Genomic DNA, 22,156 nt, shown 5'->3' with positions numbered 1-22,156 from the left:
TTTTCAAATTAATGAGATCATGCCCACCACACGAGCGTTGAACAACTGAATTTTTTGTCATGATAAGGGATTGGTGCTATTATATTCTCTCAAAATTTATAAATTTAAAAATTAACATAACTAATCAATTAGTCCGTTGTAATTATCAATTATATAAAAAAAATATCATTATTAGTAAAAATTTGACTAGTTAATTTTTTGATTTGGCAACTTTGTTGTTGGTGGAGAGATATATCTACCTTGTCAACGGTAAACTGATAGCTTGTCACTCACATATGACTTGATACACATAACCAACAATTTATTTGAATTTGAGGTTACGTCATTATTACAAATATTTTTGTTATCACAATATTTGTATAAATATGAACAAAAAACATTTTTCTATTAATTATACCGAGAAAGTATACACGCCTGTACAGTACCGATACACTAATGTAAGCACGTCACAACTAAACACGATATACGTCGATATACATATATATAAACAGCTGATAGAGCGGTGTTGCCGATGTCGTACCGAACCTAGTATTCAACGATTCATCGTGAGCGATAATCGTAGTTAATTTATGATTTCATTCTTAAAGTTTCGGTGACCTGAGATTTTTATAACGCCATTAACAAGATAAATTTTTTTTTCCAGCATTTACGATCCCTTAAATTTGATTGAAAAATCACGATCCATTTACTGCCACTACGATGTCCAATTTTTAATACTTATTTTCTTGCTTAAATGTTCGGTAACCTCCCCTCAATTTTTTTTACCGTAATTTTCGAACATTTTTCTATGCTGTGTAAAAAAATCAGATTTTTCTGCAGATTTTTAAATAGTGGCCATGATCTCATTAACATTTTTCCATGGAGAAATCCAACTTTCTGATTCAATAAAATTTATGGTTCGATCAACAAATCGGGACGCACGAAATTGTATTTTCAAACCTAAACTGACGTTTCATTCGTTTACAAATTTGATTTTTTCGCTTCAAGAAATGATTTCTACGACAAAAGAAATATTGTTGAATCAACACATTCGAAATTCTTGTTACCGCACGATTCGTTGAACCAACGAAACTCCATTCGGAATCCCAAAGAAAAATCATTAACAAGTTGACGTACTTTGCTCTCCCCCACGAACATCGAATTATTCATTATTCATTATTAAATTTTAGTGCTGCTCGTGACTTTGAAATAATTTTCATTGCGACCTTTGAGAATTTTCGTTTACATTTTTTGTGGTATGATGCGAAAACGGGCGATCGTCAGTGTACTCGTCCAATTTTTTTTCCCCCGAGAGATTTTCATGATTTTATTAATTATTCATAAATCAACGACGAAATGAATAACAATATTGAATTTTTCATTGACATTATTCCTTCGATCGAAAATGCTCGAGCAATTCGGTCCACGCTTCTGCGAAGAAGCATCGGAAAACGAAATTTTGCGCGCGGTCAACTACAAAATCATGAATAATCGATCATATGATAGACCAACGTTTTTCAACTCTTTTTCATTTATAAAGACGAAACCCGCCGAGTCCGTTTCTTGCTGAAAAATCGAGCGAGTTCCATGTGGTTTGAATCCCTCGTTGAGAGTGAGCGGACCGCGACGATAGTTTTCTTTCGATCGTACCTTAGCGCGAGCATACTCGTCAATGAAGATAAAAGAACTTCGAAGAGGTGGCGCGTACCTGGTCGAACGATATTAGAGGAGTATCAGCACGGCGAGGGAAGCTCGTCGCTAATTCATCGCTGGCACAATGAATCCCCGAATCCCCAAGAGTTCGTATCTCGATGTACACTCGTGCAAGTATTTATTCGTACACACACACACACACACTTATAGAAATGATGAAAGATGTGTGCGAGTGCATGCACAAATGGGACATGGAGAGGCAGGTGCAAGGGAGCCAGGAGGGTGCGCAAGCGAGTATCGTAAAATGGAAGAGTCCGTGCGTGTGATTCACGGGAGAGAATAACGCGGGACAACAACAATAGACACTTAACAGAAGTCAAACCAGTTCCGAATTCTGGCGCGAGCACCGAAGCTATTAAACTCTGAAGAGTTATGGGTTAGAATGGAGCCGACGGAGGCGGATCAGGAGAGCACAAGTCCGCCACAGTTACACATTTTAGTGTGTCAACGTATATCTCGAAATTGCAGATGATTATCTGGCCGTGGCTTTAAAAAGTAGTGGGAGCCAGAGGATCGTAGAATTTCGTCGCATCGTTTCAAAAAATCCTTCGTGCAAGAAACCAAACTTTTTTCAAATTTGGGCTAATCCCGTGGCATGGAAATTGGCATAAAAAACTTTGGGAACGGAGACTCGGGCTGCGACAAAGGGTAAATCGTCTTCGCTGCTTCTTACGTGGCTTACAGTAATCTCGAGTTCCGCAAGCAGCTGCGAGCAGGAACCTGATCAGTTTGCCATTGTCCAGGAAAACATAAAGCGGAGGAGACCACAACTACGACACACGCGAAAAACGCGGCTCTGCCTTCGAGTGATTCGCACTTCGGGCCACACTCTGCCCCACTCGTGCCAGGAATTCTTCGATGCTCTTCCCTGGAGCCTGATCCCAAAAATGCTGTCGAAATTCCGGCGGAGTTATGCGCAGCACTAAAATTACTATTTCCAACGTTTGTCATCCTTGTTTTTCGGCTCTCTAGAAAGTGCCTTGGAAATTAAACAAAAAATGGTTTTTTTCAACCAGTTCCGTTCGAACGAGTTTTCAGAATTTCACAAGTTTTGATTCTGTCTTTCTAGGAATGATTTAGCTTAACTCGAAAACGTTTCGTGTTCATTCCTTTTCATTCTTTTCAATGAGAAAATTCGTCCATGGCTCCGAAGATTTTTTCGTTCATTTAAGGCGTTTTATCAAATTTCTAGATTCCACATCGATACGACCGCGTTGTGTACAACTGCGCATCAACGTAAACACGACACGAAACAAGATTGGAAGGAGAAAAGCAGACTTTCCCGACATACCAACCTGTTACATCGTGCGACATTTTGTATTGAAAAAAAATAACATGAACCAGTACTTTTGCCGCAAAAGGTGGAGATCTACATTTTCCTATGTTCTTCCGTCAGACTCCGTTGTCGAGACGAGTCATTTGGTCATTTTTGAGGGCCCGTGTCACCCCGCCAAGGCATGATTTACTATTGTGCAGCGACTGATAAATTCGCTATAAACTTTTGCTACGGATGAATAAACGCAAAAAACGAATTGATGACTATTCAGAATAGCTAGATTGACACTTTTAGGCCTCGTGGAGTCTTTTTTATTGCAGGATTTCAGGGGAAGAATCGCGTCGACGATTTTCCAAATGTTGCCAATAAAATGACAAGATTTCAAGATTTAAACTTGTAAGAATTCTACTTTACTTTGAGAAATTAACGATAATAATTTTAAAGATCGAACAAAATTCAGTCATTTGTTTACTTATTTATATCATTCACAACATAATTTTAAAAAAACCATAAAACTTATCTTTTTATTTTTGTTTCGAATAGTCGCTTTCAACTCCGGTTCGTTCGATCGTTCGGTCCCTGATGATGCAAATTGCAAAGATCGACTGTGCGAAACTTGGAGAGGGGGAATCGAGTCGAGGAGAAATATTTGGTTCGAATCATACCATTTAAGTATTTGATAATAAATTTTGGAGTTTTCTTATGTATATCAAAAGTTCAAGAAGCCATTGAAGCCAAAACAAATTTCAAATTTTCATTTCGTGGATCCTGAAAACAACCTCAGTAACGAAACTTTCGATGCGACTAGCAGCTGAGTTCGAATCCACTGAACAAACGATGCGAAAATCATCATTCGTAACTGTCACTGATATTCTTAATTAAGCGATTTTACCACCGCGAAGTCAAAATCCCCGCTGACAATGGAAACTCTGCAAAAGCACGGTGGACGATGATAAATAATAGAAAATTTTATTGCCTGAGTGAAACAGGGTGTTTTCCAGAGTCGATAAAATTCCAAAAACTGTAAAAATTCGATATTTTTTTCCCTGGTAATAACTCCACGGAATCACGACTAGATTCCGAGTTTTGAGACTCCTTGTACATTCAGCGAGGAGAGACTCACAACTAGAAAGGCTCAACCGGGACCGTTCGCTGTACGGAGCGAATGGAACCGCGCCCTTTTCGCAGCCTCAATATTTCATCCATTTACCCAGCAATCCATTGCCCCATGGGGCTCGGTAGTAAAAGTCTGGACACGTTTCAGCTCTTAACAGTCAACAATGGCCATTTTTTGTTTACAGATATTGGATAAGTGACAGCGAAACATAACAGGGACACATGAACCGTAGGAGTATCCACGAGAGAGTTGCATGCCAGTTCAATCTCTATATACACCTAAACGTCTCCGTGTGTTAAATATATTTGAACAAATGTTAAGCTATGTTCATACGTATATGCGTAATGCATGGGTACATGTATGTATAAATGATTTTTTTTGCCTCTGGAACAGCATTAATTAGGGTGGAACAATAGAGAACGAGAATTTTCAGCAGGGTCACATGACGTTCAGGAGGTCGCGGCGTGGGTGTCGTATCGTTGTGCGATACCGGCGAAATCAGCCGCACGTGGTGGATATAGCTGGGGCGCATGAAAATCGTGTACGAAATATGGCTGTCTAACCGGATCTGAGAGCTGCCCTCTTTGAGGGGCCAGAAAGATCTTTTTCTATCAACACTTTTTTTTTTATTTGTTTTTTATTATTTTATGGAGGGTTTGAGCAGCTTTGAAAAGTGCGTGGAATTCAAATGAAATCGCGTGATCGTAATGAGGGGAATTGCGTGCAATGAGGGGAACTCAAAATCTTCTGGGCGACGTGCGTCGCTTCTTCGCTCTTTTTTTAATGGCTCGAAGTGCTCTTGGCTCGTTGGTTTCTAGTCGTATTCTGAGGTTGAGGAAAACCCTTGAGGCTGAAGGTACAGCGGCAGCCGAAACGAGAGCTTGAACTGCATTCTTTTGAAGCGACGTATGCATCGAGAGATGTTACTTTTGATTATTGTGCTCGCACGCAACTGATCTTCGAGGTTTTTGGCCTATTATGTGACACTCAAATGAATCAAGAATGGGCGATGGGATCTCAGGAATGTTCACGCTCATCAATAGCGGATGTGGAACGTTTCTTCAGTTCGAATCCACACTGATGAGTTTTAACCAAGAATAATTGATTTTGGAAAAGCCCTTTGAAAAAGCCTCATGTTTGAAAATCATTGAAAATGTCAGCCCGATCGGTGGCTGATCACGATTTACGAACAGTTGAACGTTCGTATGAAAACGTTTAAGGAAGTTTGATTCAAAAAAGCAGCTGAACTTTTTACTCTTTTGATGATCAAAGAAACGATTAAAATTTATTCTCGCAATTATTAAAATTATGTGTAACTTATTTTTTGATATTGATCAATTTTTAACATAATGACAGCGGTTTAAATACTTTCGTAGTTAAATCCTCAAGCAAAATGTGACAACAGCCATTTCCCATTCATATGCCTATATTTTAAACCAGCTGGCTCATGGTGTTGTCAAACCTTCCAACGTTTGTGTCGTTGTTACTCGTTAACCTCAAACAAGTGTTTTTCTTTTTCCTAAAATATAGACAGATCCTAAAATAATTCGGGGGAATAGATGCACGTTGTATATTTCTAGCATAATTCCAAATTTCAACTCTTAAAGTTGGAATATTCGATTTTCATTAGATTCGCGCGAACTTCCTTGAGCCGTTTCAAGTACAATTCGTACAAAGTTAGAGTCGGGGATGCATCGACGGAGAGTTTCCTCGATGCGGATGCTCATCGACACAGTTGTATGTGCGCAAGGGAACTAAAATGGCGGACTTCGGTTGCAAATTTGCAAATTTTACTGCAATCGCGATTTCTCTAAACTGCACTTTCCAGGCCGTTGTTGTAACAATGTTTGCTAACAATAACAATATACATCCGATGAGAGGGTTCACAACTACTCGCGTAAGAGGCCCTTTCCTCCCTTATTTTATGGCAAATGGAGAATAAAGGGTGTAAAGGGCAATGCGGTGAGTTACCAAGAAAACATCCTCTTCAGGGGGTGTTTGCGAGCTTCAGGGGATCCCGTAACGAGAGACGCGGCGGCGGATAAACGTGCGAATATTAAGCGGTAGGGGGCACACCGTACCCGAACACACTCGCGGATCGATCAACGACACACGCGCTCGCGTACACATTTTATTCGTCGTTCAAATCGTCAGGTAAAGTGGACGGGACAATGTGCATCAGTCGGCAATAGAAACCATTCAATTTTTATTACCGGAAGTGTTAGACTCGGAGGGAATCGTACTTTAGGTAGAAAAGGAAAATCGGATCTTGAGAAGAAGTCGTTGCAATAAGTTTCAATTTTTCGTCCACTCAGTCATTGTTTATTCTCCGTTTAATTTATCTTCGTTAAAATAAGTTTTTTTATTCAAAGAGAGTGTTTCAAAAGTAAAATGGTTTGAGATTCAGAAAAGCTTTATTTTCTCGAAAAAACGAGAAAAAATATGTTGTTTTTGATCAACTGTTTTTCCACAAAAGTAAACCGCAGAGTCGTCGGACTCGTGCGAGAGTTTTCTTCGGGCTACTTTTCGTCGATTGCAACGAGCTCATGCAACTGTTTTGACGATCAATCCGTTGAATTCAATCGCTTGATTAAAATGCAAATTGAAAATCGCGTGAGCTCAGCCAACAGCTTGAATGTGCCACTGACTCGAGCCTCGCATACATTTTCGTCCCATACGCACTCTCAGAGTGACGTCCCCTATCGGGATAGCATGATCCAGGACGCACTCACATATGGCCGTGTGTTTATACAGCTTACAAAGGTGGAAGCGGTGTACACGGAGAGCGAGTTCGCTTCGTGTCCTCTTTTTTTGCGTGTCTCCATTTTTCTTCCCTCTCTCTGTCTTTCCCATTGTCTTTTCCGCCTTCTCCCTTTGCACTTAAATCTCGCTCTCTCGACTGGTACTCTTATCTCCTTTCAGGAGCAAATCGATGCCTGGATGCGGTCCAAGTATGCACGGAACGCATGAAACACAACGTTGAAAATCTTCCCGCCACATTTTCTTGCAGCGTCGATCCCTTCATCTTCCGTTGGAATCCCCAATTTCGGTGTTTTCTCGCTCATGCACCGTTATTGTATTTTTCTATGATCGCGGTGATGAAATTTGGCTGCAATTGTTCGTCCCGTTTTGAGTAATTCAACAATGAGAAATTCAAAAGCAAAAGGTATCTGATGGGTTGAGCGAATGGATAAAATGGCGTTGCGTTAATCGCTGCAAGACACTTGTTTTGCCACCTGAAAGAGTGCAGACTACGAATAAATTTTTCACGGAAGGAAAATTACGATGAATTAGGGATCGACGGAACCGTCCGGTCATGCTTTTCTGGCGTGTGTCACGCACCGTGCGTCGTCTTGTCCACGCACGCACTATTAGGGATGCATGATGACACGCTCTCACTGCGATTCTCCGCATCACAAATGTGCATACGCAAGTGAAACGCACAGTACGCGCGGCAACGCCGTGCACGTGATGATGTTCTCGTACGGGCATTTTGGCAGACGCAGCTGTTCGCCTTAGCACTGAGCTCCAACCCATTTTATCGCTAATATACTGTACTGGAAACGAAATTTTGTTGAAACCCTGAATTTCAAAGGATTTCAAATATTGCGACAATACTTTTTTACTTTTAAAGTGCGAAATTTTCAAAAAGCTTTTAGGCCAAGTTTAACGTACCGATTAAATGTATTGATAGTGAATTTGTATTACAGCACATCTTATTGACATGTGAAAATATTTTGCAAAAGCATCAACTGATAAATGCAAATTTCCACGCTGACACATTTTCACTGGTATTTTTCAAAGAATTGTCTGTGTTTTTTCATCGATTTTATTGCAACAAGTCTCATTTTGTTCGTCAACCGGTCCTCTATGAATCCACCATGTAGTTGTTTTTTTTTTTTAACTTGATCGTTTCACTGTTGCAGCTAATTGTTTATTAAATGAAAAAACTTTTTCATTCATAATTTCTGAAGGAATGAGTTTAAAGGAAAATCTACGTGGTGAATTCGTAGAGGATCAGTTGAGGAACAAAACGAGACTTGGTGCAATAAAATCGGTTAGAAAATACAGATGATTATTTGAAAAATATCTGTGAAAATGTGTCATCATGGAAATTTGCATCTATCAGTTGATAGTTTTGCAAAACTATGATTTTAAATATTTTTTCACGTTAATAAAATATGCTTGAATACATATCTGCTAACGATAAGTTTAATCGGTACGTTGAACGTGGTCTAAAAGCGTTTTGAAAATTTAGCACTCATTTGACTAGCATGCAGTACAGGAGTTACCTTAAGCGATTTATCTTATCTGTGGGAAAAGTTGAAGCAGGGTTTTGATTTGCAAATATATTCAGTGACTTGAAAAATTATTGGGTTTGGATACAACCCAATTGTTTGTCTGAAATGACAAGTCTGAAAATGCTCGTTCTTTTATTTTGGGGAATCAAACATATGATCCGGATTAAATGTGCCATTTCTCGAGCTACTGAAACATGCCAAACGATGAAAGAAACTTCGTATTTGTCTCCACAATCATGTTTTCTATCTTTTTCCTCGATTTTTCGTCGAAACTCAAAATTCGAGCACGAGAAACATTCGATTTCGATTCTCCTGCCGGTTTCCATTCCTCCACAAAATCCTTCCCCTTTATCAAGGGCTCAAAAAAGGTAAAAATATGCGAGTAAATTGAACGAGAGTTCCCTTCAAGTCTTTTGATCCACAAAAAAGTTCGACAATAATCTCCGACGAAGAGATCAAGCACCAGAATCGTACTGGTCCTACACTGAACTTTACTCGTTCGTTTTCATTGATGATTATCGAGAATCATACCAAATTGCCACCAATTAATCTATTAGAGCGAATCGGTGACTGTTTCAAGAGTTCTCATCCGTTTCCATCATTATCCGAGTCTTCCGCGAGCCTGCGCGTGGGTGGCTGCGGATTTCTCATCAACCTTGATTCCTAATTTTTTATAAAATTATATAATCAGTAAGAATTTAATGATCAACGAGACCGCGATGTTTGATGAAGAAATAGTGAGACGAACGGTCCGCCCACCCGCATAAACTCCCTCCGAGATTATCGCACGTTTCCCGCTATTTTTTCGATCGCACGCGGAATATACCCTTCGCCATTGTGCTTTCTTGTTACACCCGCAGCTCGTGACGACAACAAAGACGAGAAAGACGATTACGCTGACGTCGATATTCTCGTGTCTGAGCTAGAGACGCCTTCAAACGAATCGTCGAACAAAGAAAAAACATGCTGGGCAACAGGAGAACACGAACACGATAGGGGTCAATGCTTAGACGTTGCTCACGGAGTCTCACAGCATGACGGCGAGGGGTGGAAACCTTCGCTATTACGCCCTCGTCGACGAGATATCCCTGCTGAGAACTCCCCCTGCTGGGGAGTTCTCAGCAGGGATATCAACAAAATTGTGAGTCGATTCTACGCACGAGCCAAATAGCATCGATTAAGGGCCTTTTTCAATCCTCAAGCTTTTCAAAAATTCATCATTAATTGCGATTCAATGAAGTTTTGTAATGAACATCGATGGACTTTATGTTTGCAGAGAAAGAGGCAAGAATTTTCTTTCAAGTCCAATTCAATTCCATTCGATTTTGATACTCGAATCAACGACACAGAAATTACGGTAGGGATCAAGAGTTTGGGACTGCTGAACGTCATTGGAAAAGATTCTGAAAAACTCGATTCTCGGTTTGGGGAGGAGGAGGGAGCTTCAGCCAAATTGTTATCACGAGTGGCAAATAATTGAATCGGGAACTTTGAGAAAACGGAGATGTGGAAGGGCGCAGTAAAAATTGTTCGCTTCGTGTATAACGGGGAACAAAAAGTGAGATTTCAATGAACATGATTATATTCGAAAGCATAAAAATTAGTTTGGTCAGGATTTTCAGATCGGAAAATTGCTAGTTTTTAAACTTGATTTGACAGTTTTTAGACGGTTTTTACATTTTTGTTAGGTTGTTCAGTACACAAAATCACATGCGAAGTATTCAAAAACATCATCAACCTTCATAATTAATGGAGCACTATGAAAATGAATTTTTTCACAAATTTTGGTAGCAGCTGCATTTGAAAATGAGATGGAGAAGCTGCACGATTGCTTCGTAATAGCGACACGTTCGGTTTTACAGTCTGACAGTCGGAAATAAGAGTTCAGGGGAGCGTGAAAAAAAACTTGCGAGCCTGGAGGCTGGAACGCTTGACCGGCCCTGGACAATGGCGCTGAGAACCTAGACGAGGGTGAGGACCAGGATTTCAGGAGTAAGAAGTTAGCGAAAGTTGATGCTGATAGCCGGATCCCAAGCGAGGGTTTACCTGGGACTTAAAATTTCTTCATTTTTCTCGTGTCTGAGCGGCGAAACGAAAGGTTTTCGTTGCTTCGATAGCTCGGGAGCCAAAGGGGCAGTTTTTTTCTGCAAATTCTTCGTTTGCGTTGTCGAAAGTAAAAAAGCCCTGAAGAAACTGAGCTCGCCGTATGTTTTGTTATTTCTAGTGAAACCTGGAGCCGCTTCCTGGACAACTTTTGTTGGGCGTCTTAAGGATATCCACCAGAATAATCAAGAGTGCAGGAGGGCACGAGAGCGTACAACTTTCGCAACGTACACGCTGGGGCAAAATGGTCCATCGATATCTGGAAACATTAAAACGGCTTATAAACCGTTTGGAAAAACAGATTTTCTCTTTCAATTGTGAAAAGACATCGTGCGGCACTTACAATTGGCTTTGCCGCGTTCTTCACCGATTTTGATGGATTTTCAATAAACAACGAAGTCGCAGCCGGTGCCGGTACGTCCAAATGTGTCGAAGCAACGAAGAAAAACTTTTACTGAGTCCTGCGCTAATGTTTATCGCCCTGCGAGTGTCTCGCTTTGCCTCCGACTTCCTCATCGGCTGTGTACAGCTTTTGTAGAGTGAAACGGCGACGCGTTCCTCCCTAATCACCTGAGCGAACAGCGGATGATGAGGGAGATGCGAACGCGTTTGGGTATCGCGCGGATTAGGTGATTCTCGAGTTGGATTAGGGCGAGAGGGGATCAAGGAAGTGTCGGCTGGGAGTCGAGCGATATCTGTAAACCTTAAATCCACGAAAGAGGATTCGGGTTCGGACGAGTGCAGCAAACACAAGTGCATACTCGTACGTGGAGCTCGATGCTCCTCCACGAAATAGTGCGGAGCGTACTTCGACGAAGGAAAAATTAAGAGTGCAGCGAAACATTGGTGGCGAAATGAAAAAGTGAGTTTGGAAAGAGGGAGAGAGCGCGCGCCTCGACCGCTATCCCATACAGTGGTGATTCGTGGCGTTGTTAGTAAACCACGGCTTAGGAACAACCGGGAAGCATGAGAGTCGAGGAGGTGGCGAGTTGAACTAAGCGAGCTTAGGAGAATGCTCTTTCTCCCTCCCTCGCTCTGTCTCCCTTTCTCTTGCTCCTCTCTCTATTTCTAGGTCTCTCTTCCCTGTTTTTCTCCTCAACTGTTTGCCTATCCGATTCTCTCGCTCGCTTGAATACTCAGACTTCGAAGCTCTGGGCCACTGCAAGCCTCTCGTGGCTCTCGACTCGTTCGGCACACACTCTCCACTCACGTTTCTGGGCTTTCTATTCCAACATTTTCACTCGACCCGAAGTTTCTGCATAATCACTGCTTTTTTCCGGATCCCATTCACAGAGCTGAGAAGATTCCGTGGCAGACGCTGCGAGAAATTCCATGCAAACATAAACGAGTCCAATGAAATTTCTCGTTTCGTGGCTTTTTCGTATGCCATTTAGCTCCACTTCTCTCGATTTAACTCGAGGCAAGCTCACCGAGGAGTCGAGTCAACTGCTCTTCCGTTCTCGAGGCGACGAATCGTCAAAAGATGGCCACCATGACACCCGAGCAAATTTATTGCCGAACATTCGATCGTTTCGTTAAATCACTCGTAAATCACGAACCTCAAATCCAGCCCAGATCTTCCCCCTCAATCTTTTAAGGACGAGGATTTTTACATTTAAATCGACCTTTTTCACACTAAATTTGTGCACAATGTCGATGGATTTTTCAAGTGGAGTGCCCGACCCAACCATAGTGGTCGATACTTCGACCAAATCCGTCCTTCGTAAAGGTCCGTTCTTGATCAGCGCGTAATTAAAAAATCCAAATAATTCGTTGAAATAAATCTTGTGGGGCGAAACGAAATAATTATGATCGAAAACTGGGTAATTATTTGAGAATTATTGGTGCAACGAATATCATAATACATGAATTTCTGACGAAAAATATTTGAATTTCAGCGAAATTATGATCAATCTGCGGACTCTGCTTCTGCGAGTTTCGGTTTGTTTCCGTCGAATTTTGTTATATTACACAGCGAATTTATTATTAACGTACACAGCGAATTTGATATCGTGAATATTAAATAGGTTTGGAGGTAGTGCTCGAAATATTGGAGCAAAATCTGGAGTAACTCGAAATCACGTGTGAATATAATGGCACTGATGGATTGCGTGATTCGATACGATGCTGCATGAGCAAATACGAGAGAATGAAACGGGCGAGAAATCGACGTAATGCCCACTTTTTCCGTGCAGGCACAACGCCCATTCGGTGCAAGACCCCTGAATAGAATCTTTGAAGAAGGCGAAAAATCGAGAGCAACGGAGATCTGAATTTTTTGATGAATCGCTGAAACGCATCGATTACTATTTGTTTCACTCACGTACGACAGAAACAATGGCCGTTGAAATTCGATACGTTGAAAAACGAAACGTTGGAGATTCGACGGTTGTCGACTATGAAAAAAGAAAACCCATAAAAATTGGAGGCGCCGGGTATCGATCCCGGTACCTCTCGCATGCTAAGCGAGCGCTCTACCATCTGAGCTACGCCCCCCGTGAGTGCGAAGTTGAACTGCCTGTCGTCAGAATGTTTAACCAAAATTTGGCACAATTCTGTTTTCGTTCTACTCCGAAACTCCATTTTACACCCGCTCGGATAATGTTCGCTGCTCTTCAAAGTTCTCTCTCATCGCAAAGGCTCATTCCTGAATGAAGCATTAATCGGTAAGCATTGAAAAATGATTTTTTCTCTAACAATTCCGAATTAACGGCTTCGGGGCTTTAACGCTTTGTAGGACGGAATATTCTCCCTGTTACTACTGTTGTCATTCGATATTCCGGAATATATGCAAGTTCATGCATCGTTTATTCTCTCGGGTGCTGTACATATTCGGCGGAATGGACGATCCGCACTGAAAGAGGAAGAGAAACGTGAAAATCGTGGCGCGAGCACTGCGCGCAGCAACACATCGTCGAACAGTGCGGTGAACTATTCGTTGCTAATACGTTTCCAATACCGCAAGGGGGCCCATCGGCACATTTATGTATCATCGTTACCGCGCCCAACATGCATATGTATTATTGGCAAACCTACACGAATGTTTTTACCACAAATGTGCGATTGATTCGATTATAAATCCGGATTTTTCGCGCTAAATAGAGCTCGCATCAATCGTGCAATCCTTTCGAATTTACGTGCTCACAATCCTCTGAATACGAATGCTCAGTGGAATAAAGCAATTTTGTAAAAAAATTTGTTCTCGTACCGCGCTCGTTCGAGGCTCTTCGCGTTTCAATAAATCGCTTCATTAGAGCGCAGAGTGTACTGACTTTTGTTGAAAAATTCGTCAATGTTTCGATCACCGCAAGCTCTCCCCAAATCCAGATTTTGTTGGCCCGCCGAAATCTCTCGTAGGACGTATTCACAGTTTCATCGTCGAGGGGTAACTAAACTTTGAACGTTTCAACAAAGTTTCGTTTCACAGTCAGCACTAACGAAGTCCTGCTGGAATATTTCGACGGTCCGCGTTTCCACTGCTCACCCTGCTCCCTGATCACTCTGACAACGTTCGTTGAATCGAGTCCGAAAAAGTATGAGTACGATACCGAACAAAATGTGAGGTCGAAATGAAAAATTGGAGGAAACAAAGTTTCGTAGTGGCGGAGAAGCTTGAACGTCTTGACCAAAAGGAGAAATTGGGGATGGCAATTATTCGGGCTGTTTCGGCCCCGCTAATTTCACCCCCCCCCCCCCCCCCCCAACAATTCCAAATTTCAACTCTCAAAGTTGGAATTCCCCATTCCTTAAGGAGTTTCGGTACAAAAGTCTAAATATTAAGAAATTGATCAAATTTGGTGATAATGTTCTTCAACATCAAGTGCGAAAACACAAATTTTTTCAAAATTTTCTTCTACTTAGTTATCGAGTAATTACGCATTAAAGCAGATTTCTTATGCCCGGAATGTATACCTATATATATGGAAACGCTATGCTTATACACGTCAACTTTAGTGATCAATTACTCGATAACTGTGTAGAAGAAAAATCTTAAAAAATTTGTATTGTCAAATTTGGCACTAAAGAATATGTTCACCAAATTTGATAAAATTATGAACTTTTTGAAATTTTTTATGCTTTTAGCATGGTTTAGCATGGCAACATTGTATCGCCTGTACCGAAACTCCTTAACTGTCGATTTGAAACGGCAAAATATTTAAGTAGAAATCGACATCGATTCGGCTCGCGAAAGCTCCGATAAAAACGTATCGCTTGCGACCAGATATCAATTGCCAATTGCACATATTGGATGCACGCGAGTCTGTACGGACACGATGGAAGCCCTGAGGGAAGTTTACGGCATTCGCGATTAGGAACGCAGGCGATCCTCCCGAAGAGTGGACTCCGTTCTCGTGCACTCGGTGCGCGCACCGATCGCTCTTCGTGGAACAACATTACCCGGAGCTCGTGTTTATCTGAGCAATATGGGAGTAAGACTCAAAGGAACAAGAAGCATCGACATCGTAAAACAAGAAGCTCCATAGTCGCGCGTTGACCTCCGGCGGAACGGCTTACAAGCGTCGTTTCATTTTACGTTCAAACTCGGATGCATTCGGATTGCGAATGCAGGTGTGCTCACTCATCCCGCGCTCACATGGGATAAGGCTGTCGGAGAGAATGTGCGAGAGTGTGTGGGAGTGTTGGAGGGTGGGAACGAGAAGACGAAGACGGAGACAGCGGAGCGACGCGTTCTGTCAACCTCCGTCACGTCATACTAACCTGCTATCCGGGCTGCCCTCTTTTCCGATAATTTATCACTCATTAACATAAAAGTTGGGCGGGCCTCCGGAAAGCGAGGGAAGTCACGATTGAAAAAACTTCGGGGACTTTGGAGCAGAGGCATTTCGAGACTCGTCGCTGTTTGACGCAGCATCATTTTATTCATCATTCTATGGAGAAAATAGTTTCATTTGATTTGAAAGAAACTGCGATTGACCGAGCAAATTATGGGAGTGCGATCGGGCGGGTCGAAGCGACGAGACAATTCTTTCGAAATAATGCCCTGAATCTAACAGGTTCACAAATCTTGCTCACGCTTCCCAGGAACTTACTACTCTAAATAGGGGAATTTACGAGCGAGAGATCGAGATCGGGCGAACTGGCAACTCACTCCTCCTCTCGCTGTGGTCCTGATCGCAATTCGCTCCCATTTTCCAATATCTCGGAGTACGCCTCAACACGGCTAAGCATTTGTCTTTGGTGGAACGAAGACGATGTTCGTCGTCGATTTCAAAGGGAGCAATCGAGATTCGATCTCGCTTTAAATTCCTTCACGTGCAAAAATAGTGACGAACCGCGCGTTCGAGGCGATTCGCTAACGAGGAAATATGAGCAGAAACCTAATTATTCGGGCAGGAAGACTTTTTGCATAATTGAGACGACGTCGCTGATGCGAACGCGGATTGAGAATGTGCGAAGCTCAACGCAACCCCGCACGAAAAGCGTTCCTTCACGTAATTCCATTTTTGCCTATAAAACCACCTCGATTCATTCCTGGGGTATTCCATATCAAGTAAACCACCCCAATTTCAATGAGAGGGACCTTTTTAGAAGGCTGAAAATTTGTGAGGTTCTTGTTTTTCCTGTCTACAAAACACAAGAAAATTGACGTGATGAAAAATCAGTAAGTATACTCAGTGTTTTGTTTTTGAAGAAAAAGCTCCTGATTTTTTTTCACCCTTGTAACTTTAGGAAAGAAAAGCACGTGAAAATAGATCGATCTCGACTGTTCTTCAGCGCGAAGCAAAAAAATGTCGATTCCAATGGGAGCAACATATTCAATTTTTTTCAAAAAATCCTCTAAGAAACTGTGACCATAATTCAACTATTTTTGAGACGAGTTTTATCGTGGAAAAATTATTCTTCATATTTTATCTTTTTTATGAAAATTTTTTTATTTTTATATATAAAATACTCGATATTTCATGGGGATGAATGAAAATAAATATTTCGATCCAGCTACGTTTTTCAACGACAGTAGACAAAATTACAAATGCTCGGAACGTCGTTTTAACAATAAAAAACTGATAAAATCAGGGTGACCAGGACGGTGTGTACACACTGATTTGACAAAAAATTGGCGTCATAAAAAAATTGAGTCATAAAAATTGGCCATAATTGGCGTGTGTAAAATTGAGCAGTTAAAAAATTTGAAATTATTCGCAAATTTTTCTGACACTTCAAACGACACAGCAGAAGTTTGTGAAGGCATTTTGAGATTATAAACAATTGGCGTAGTCCAGCACTCGATATGGAGTATCGAGTGCGACATCGGTCGCACAGATTATGCAATTTCAATCCGTTTCGTCGCCGCAACCGAGAGAGATGTGGCGGATTTATATGAGTTTGTGCGGCATCTCCGGAATCCGGACGTTGTTGAAATGCAATTGGAGCCGTGCACGGACCGCTCGGCTTTCGGTATTTCACCGACGTATTTTAATATTCCAACCCACGATGAGATCCCGTTACCAAAAAATCATTCGGCTCTTACGACAGACTTGAAAATTGCAGTGGTTTCGCACTGCGGTGGACGTTTTTATCCATTTTTCTATAAGATTGAAATCCTCCAAGCTGCAGAATAATCGAGATGTTTTCATTGGAATTTCAAACTAATCGCAAAGAGACACATTGAATAAGTGAACGTTCTCAGACCTCTCAAGCCGATATTTCTTTTCAATTATCCGCAATCAACCACCGCATCATGACTCAATTGCACACGAGCGTTTCCTGCTTCGAATACTTCCCTTTCTACAAAGACTCGACTTCGACCGAGAGAGCGAGAGAGAGAGAGAGAGAAACAGGGACGAGAAGACCGAAAACGAGTCTCGGTGTGGGTTATTCTCGAGGCACCGATCGGTATCATCGTCTCTGTACTTTGTTGTGTGCAAAGATGCCTGAGCTATCTCAATGTCCACCCGGGGCGACACCGTTGAAATTACGATCCCGGCCCATCACTCTCATCAGGACTCTTCTTTATGGCCGGAGCTTTTACCATACATGCATTCGTAACGATACACATTCGAGGATATTTACTTAAATTACGAATGCAAATGGGCAAGGTTAATGAGACTCCCGCAGTAAATACTGAATTCGTTTGGGAAAGCTTTGGCTCTCGAGTGTGTGTCGAGGCCTTTCTCGAGGGACGCGAATCATTAGCATAAGCGGCCGCTGGCTTCGTTCGAAGTTTGTCTAAACTCGTGTTCATCTGGTCGAGGAAAACCGACTTTTTGAAAGTTTTCTTCGGAATTTCACGTCGATGCTCGAGCACGAGCTCGGAAGGTTTCTAGTCCCGACGATTCTGCACCGTTTTCGTCTCGGAATAATCGGCTCCGATCCCCGAGGACACGAAAATATCGACGTCGAAGAAGCAGCGCGTATTTGCAGCCGCGATAGCGAGCCCCCGTGGGAGCGACGTCCGGCACACGCTCACCCAATTTCTCCGGACACTCGACTCGCATTTTCACACAGAATATTTATCCCGCGTATATTCGGTAGAAGCCCTCTCAGCTACGAATAACTGAAGTAGGCAGTTCCCTCGAACTCGATATATTAATAGTTCAACTCAGTCGGACGACCTGTTACTCGCGTTGACGAAATTTCTCACACGACTTTCTCCCGAGTCTTTGCCTCGCCGGAGCGTCCACAGCGGCTGTTGGGGCCTCGAAGTATTGTGCTTACCAATGAAAATTTCTACTCGCCGTTGTTGTTTGTTTTGCGGCGAAGTTCAATTACGAGGATTCTTACATTTTTTTTGCTCATCAATTTACCATTTCTCGTGACACTCGATTCGGCGGCGGTCGAGCGAATATTGCTCACTCCGAAGAAAACGTTGAGTCCAAAATATTTCAATTCGTTCGTCGCGATGCGTCGAGTCGGAAATTTCTCGTTCAACGACCAATTTCTTTTCTCAGCGCAGTCTTAACGCGAGCATTTCTTGTTGAGGTGAAATTCTTCTCGAGGTGACGGATTCTCTTCAAGTGGGATTAGCTTATTGCGGATCCTCGCGTCGAGACTCACACGATTCTCGTGACGCCTGAGGGAGTAACTAATTATCCGAGGTTCGGAGTCATCGGAGACATTGGGACCAACGATTCGGGTCTCGAATCATTTTTATTACTGAACTTCCGTCAACATCGATTTTCGAGGGAACTTGAACAAGTTTCGTATTTTTCAGAAGGCTCGCGCGTCGGGATTCGATAATCGGATTATTGGGGCATTTGAATCGGAGTTTATCGGGAATTGAACTCGTCATGAAAGCCAGAAGGATAAAAGACACTTCGGAATCGGTTTTATAGCTGCGAATAAGACTCGGGCATAGTTTTTTGTTCACGCGGAGCGTTGAGAAATGGAGGTTCATGGATAATCTTGATGCCGCGCTCATTTACATCCGGCGAGGCATTGCGGCATCATTTTTTCCTGGAATAAACAAGCGAGAAGTTCAAACCGTTGCAATTAAATGATACACGTTTCTGCAGCACGAATCAACGGGATATCTCTTCTATGATCGAGAATGCGGCAGCTCGAACATGGACGTATTACGGTTGCATTCATTTTTCACGTCACAGTGACGTTGAACATAAAGAACGATTGTCCACTGCGCAAATCGATTCGTTGATTCAATCGCGCGAGCTCTTTTCAAGGAAATTTTCCCTGGTAACTGCGGCGCAGAAACGCACGAATTTTCATCTTGAAGAATTTTCACGTTAAATTTAACGCTTGGATTCGAAAAATTCAATCTGGCCGATCTTCGATCCGAATACCAACGTTGACGATCGATTTTTCGGAATTTTCAAATCAAGATTGTCGCGAAATCTGCCATTTCGAGATTGATTTGTTGACGAAATATTTATTACGTTTTATTCCGAAAATCACGTTTTTCATTCTCCCTCGTTTGTGCCGCGAAAAGTACGATTAGAGAAGGAAATTGGATTCTAATGAGATTCTCAAAGTCGTGTTATGGTTAGCAGCGCTGGATCTTCGCAGTAAACACTATTTTGTTTATTATTTTTGTTTTCAGAATTGAAATACCGACTAAATTAGATTGACCGCTGGATTGCGATTTTCTAACCTTGTCAAGCTAGATCGATACCTTTCAGTACACTATTTATAGCCCAGCCACAGCGATCTATTTGCGTTCGTAATGGAATTTTCATGCTCCCGGAGATGCGAATTCTTATTAGCTTATCCCCGAGAATTTATAGTCGATGAATTACGAAAAAAGTATAAAAAGAAAACCACCTCGAGTCACCTATAGACTTTGAGCTCGAGTTGGTGTTTCTCGAGCCCTGTTTCCCGTCCTTAAAGCCCATAAATCGTAGTATAAATTTGATTATTCATTGATTGCAACAAATTCTTATAAAAACCTGAAGAAATTCATTTTTAGAGGGCAGAAACCGGTGCTGCGGACTCTGATCTTTCGTAACACTTTCGATAAATCATAAGGAAAAAATAGTGAACTTGAAGAACGAGAAACAACTCCAAAATTCATGCCCGAAGAATAGTAAACGAAAAATTTGGCTTGAAAATTAAATGAGAACAAGTAAAAATTTTCACAATTCAATTTTTCATTAGAAATTTCAATTTCAATATCATTGTAGCCCGAAATAATGAGTGAATATGTCATTAACGGAAAGTTATTAAGCAGGTAGCATCGTTTCCAGCATTTCGGTTCAATCGAACTTGGCAAGCATGAAATTCGTGCATGGGAGATGAATTCTCCTCTGGTACAGCAAAATAGCGATGACAGAATTCGTAACGCGCGTGTCCACTCGTCCGGCTTTTGCATAATTGGTCTCCGGGTCGTTCTTTGCTTCGGGACGTTGCAAAATTACACGTGCCGAGTCGTTTGTAAGCTCAATTTAATTTTTTATGTCTATATGGGGGATCCAGATGTCCGTCAGCAACGGCCATTCCGGCTTTTGAAATATTTTTCTTTTCATCTCTAACTTCGCGGCGGTAGCATGTGTGCCAGGCGTCAAGAAAATATATTTAGCTGCGTGATCATTTTCCCAACGCGACGGTTCAAGCTCTATCAATAAATTTGTAGTTCACGAAGCGAAATCGTGCGCGCAAATATAATAACTGTGAAATCGATTCGGAGGAATGCGAAACTTGGGAGGTTTTGCATTCCAAAAAGCTTCCAAAAAACCACAAATTCGGGGGTGACGATAACTGTTGGAAAAACTCCAATTTTTTCGAATCTCCATGAAAAACTTTAGAATCCTCAGTCGAATAATGTCCAATTCCAAGCTTTTCTCAGCAGTTTTACAGATCAAAATGCAATTTCGAGTGACGCGGAAACAATTTCCATTAATGATCAAGAATCATGGAATTTGGCGTCGTTTCAAATATTTACTTGCCTCACAAACTTTTGACTTTGCGTGTAATTTATTGTCTCAACACTGTCGAGTCGTCAGGACAAGGAAAGTGGGCAAGAATATCAAAAAATCCTCCATTCGGCTTCGTTCTTTTTTCCAATTTCGATGAATGCTTTAAGCAGCAACGAATTCCGTTTACGATCCACGATAATTATTTCCACCATGTTCGATTTCAATAAAAAAAATGTTCTCAAATTGTGAACCCCGAGAATGCCAAACGGATTTTCAAGTTGAAGAAAACCGTCCCGAATTCTCGAGTTTCTTGTGACTTTGTGGTGAGTCAATCTCGTTTCCTCTGGTGACTGTGAAAAAGATGAAATTGAAGGTCGTCGTTGAGAGAAGTTTCAGTGAAAATTCTCGCACAAAATTCCGATAGGAAAGCTGGTGCGTTGCGACTCATTTTTAGGTGGAATTTCGCGGCGTTACACACATGCTCGTCGATAAAAGTTGGCAAAGCTTCCACGAGAGTTTGGATTGTGGAGAAAGCTCTCTCGCGGATCAGCGATGACCGCGGTTAGTTTTGCTCGCGGTGGCGGAGGCAATGACTCGAGTCTGTCCGCCTCCCACTGGAAAGACGTTCCTGAGAAGGTTGGTGGGCCGCAAGAATTGGGTCGTCCGCGTAACTCGCGCGCGAGCGCCCGCGAGTGTGGGTGCACCTAAAGAACGCTCGCGGGTCAAGCTCAAAAATAATATCTCGCCGTATAGCGCCGGCAAAAAAGCGATCGCTAACTGCGCTATGAGAAAAGCCAAAGTCATCTCGAGCCGCTTCATTCAAGAATCTCTTAATTATACTCGGCCTTCTATTTTTTCGTTCGTTCGTCGCTTCTCAGAATTCGAATCAGGGCATGACGAAAAATATTTGGATTTTAACAGAAAAATCCAAAACAATGTTCATACTGCTTTTTCGTTTCATATTCTTCAACCTGAAATTCGACTTCAAGTTTCTCCTTAAAGGGTCTACCCTGATTAGACGGGCAAAGAAGACTATTGCCACAAATTTTTTTGAAAAACGCTAAAACAATACACTCTTGAAATTCACAAACATTTTTTTTATATTCATTTTACTCAGTTTTCGTACAGACAAATGGAGGAGAAGACAGAGGTCCAAAAAAAACGTGTGTGCGCTGTTGATCGGAGAAAAAAAATGTTTTTGGATTCAACAGGTAAATAGGCTATAGCGCAGATCATACGATTTTTGATTTTTTCAAAAATGACAAGGTGGCGGCCATTTTTCCAAAAACTACGAAAAAGCACGTTTTTTTCATCGTTTTTTGCAAAATAAAATAGCTCC

At 41.8% G+C, this 22,156-nt stretch overlaps 1 protein-coding gene and 1 non-coding gene across 4 annotated transcripts in view; both read right to left on the bottom strand.

Annotated features, from left to right (window-relative positions):
• Positions 1–22,156, bottom strand: part of LOC122409853 (xaa-Pro aminopeptidase ApepP-like) — a 51,671-nt gene that overhangs the window by 25,297 nt on the left and 4,218 nt on the right. The gene's annotated exons all lie outside the window — the stretch shown is intronic.
• Positions 12,913–12,985, bottom strand: TRNAA-AGC (transfer RNA alanine (anticodon AGC)). Its single transcript has one exon. It is a non-coding gene; the product is annotated as a tRNA-Ala (tRNA).

The sequence above is a fragment of the Venturia canescens genome, chromosome 4 (genome assembly GCF_019457755.1).
Source record: "Venturia canescens isolate UGA chromosome 4, ASM1945775v1, whole genome shotgun sequence".
In the NCBI taxonomy this organism is placed as follows: Eukaryota; Metazoa; Arthropoda; class Insecta; order Hymenoptera; family Ichneumonidae; genus Venturia; species Venturia canescens.
Note: the sequence above shows the minus strand (reverse complement) of the source record. Positions and strands in the feature narration are given on the sequence as shown.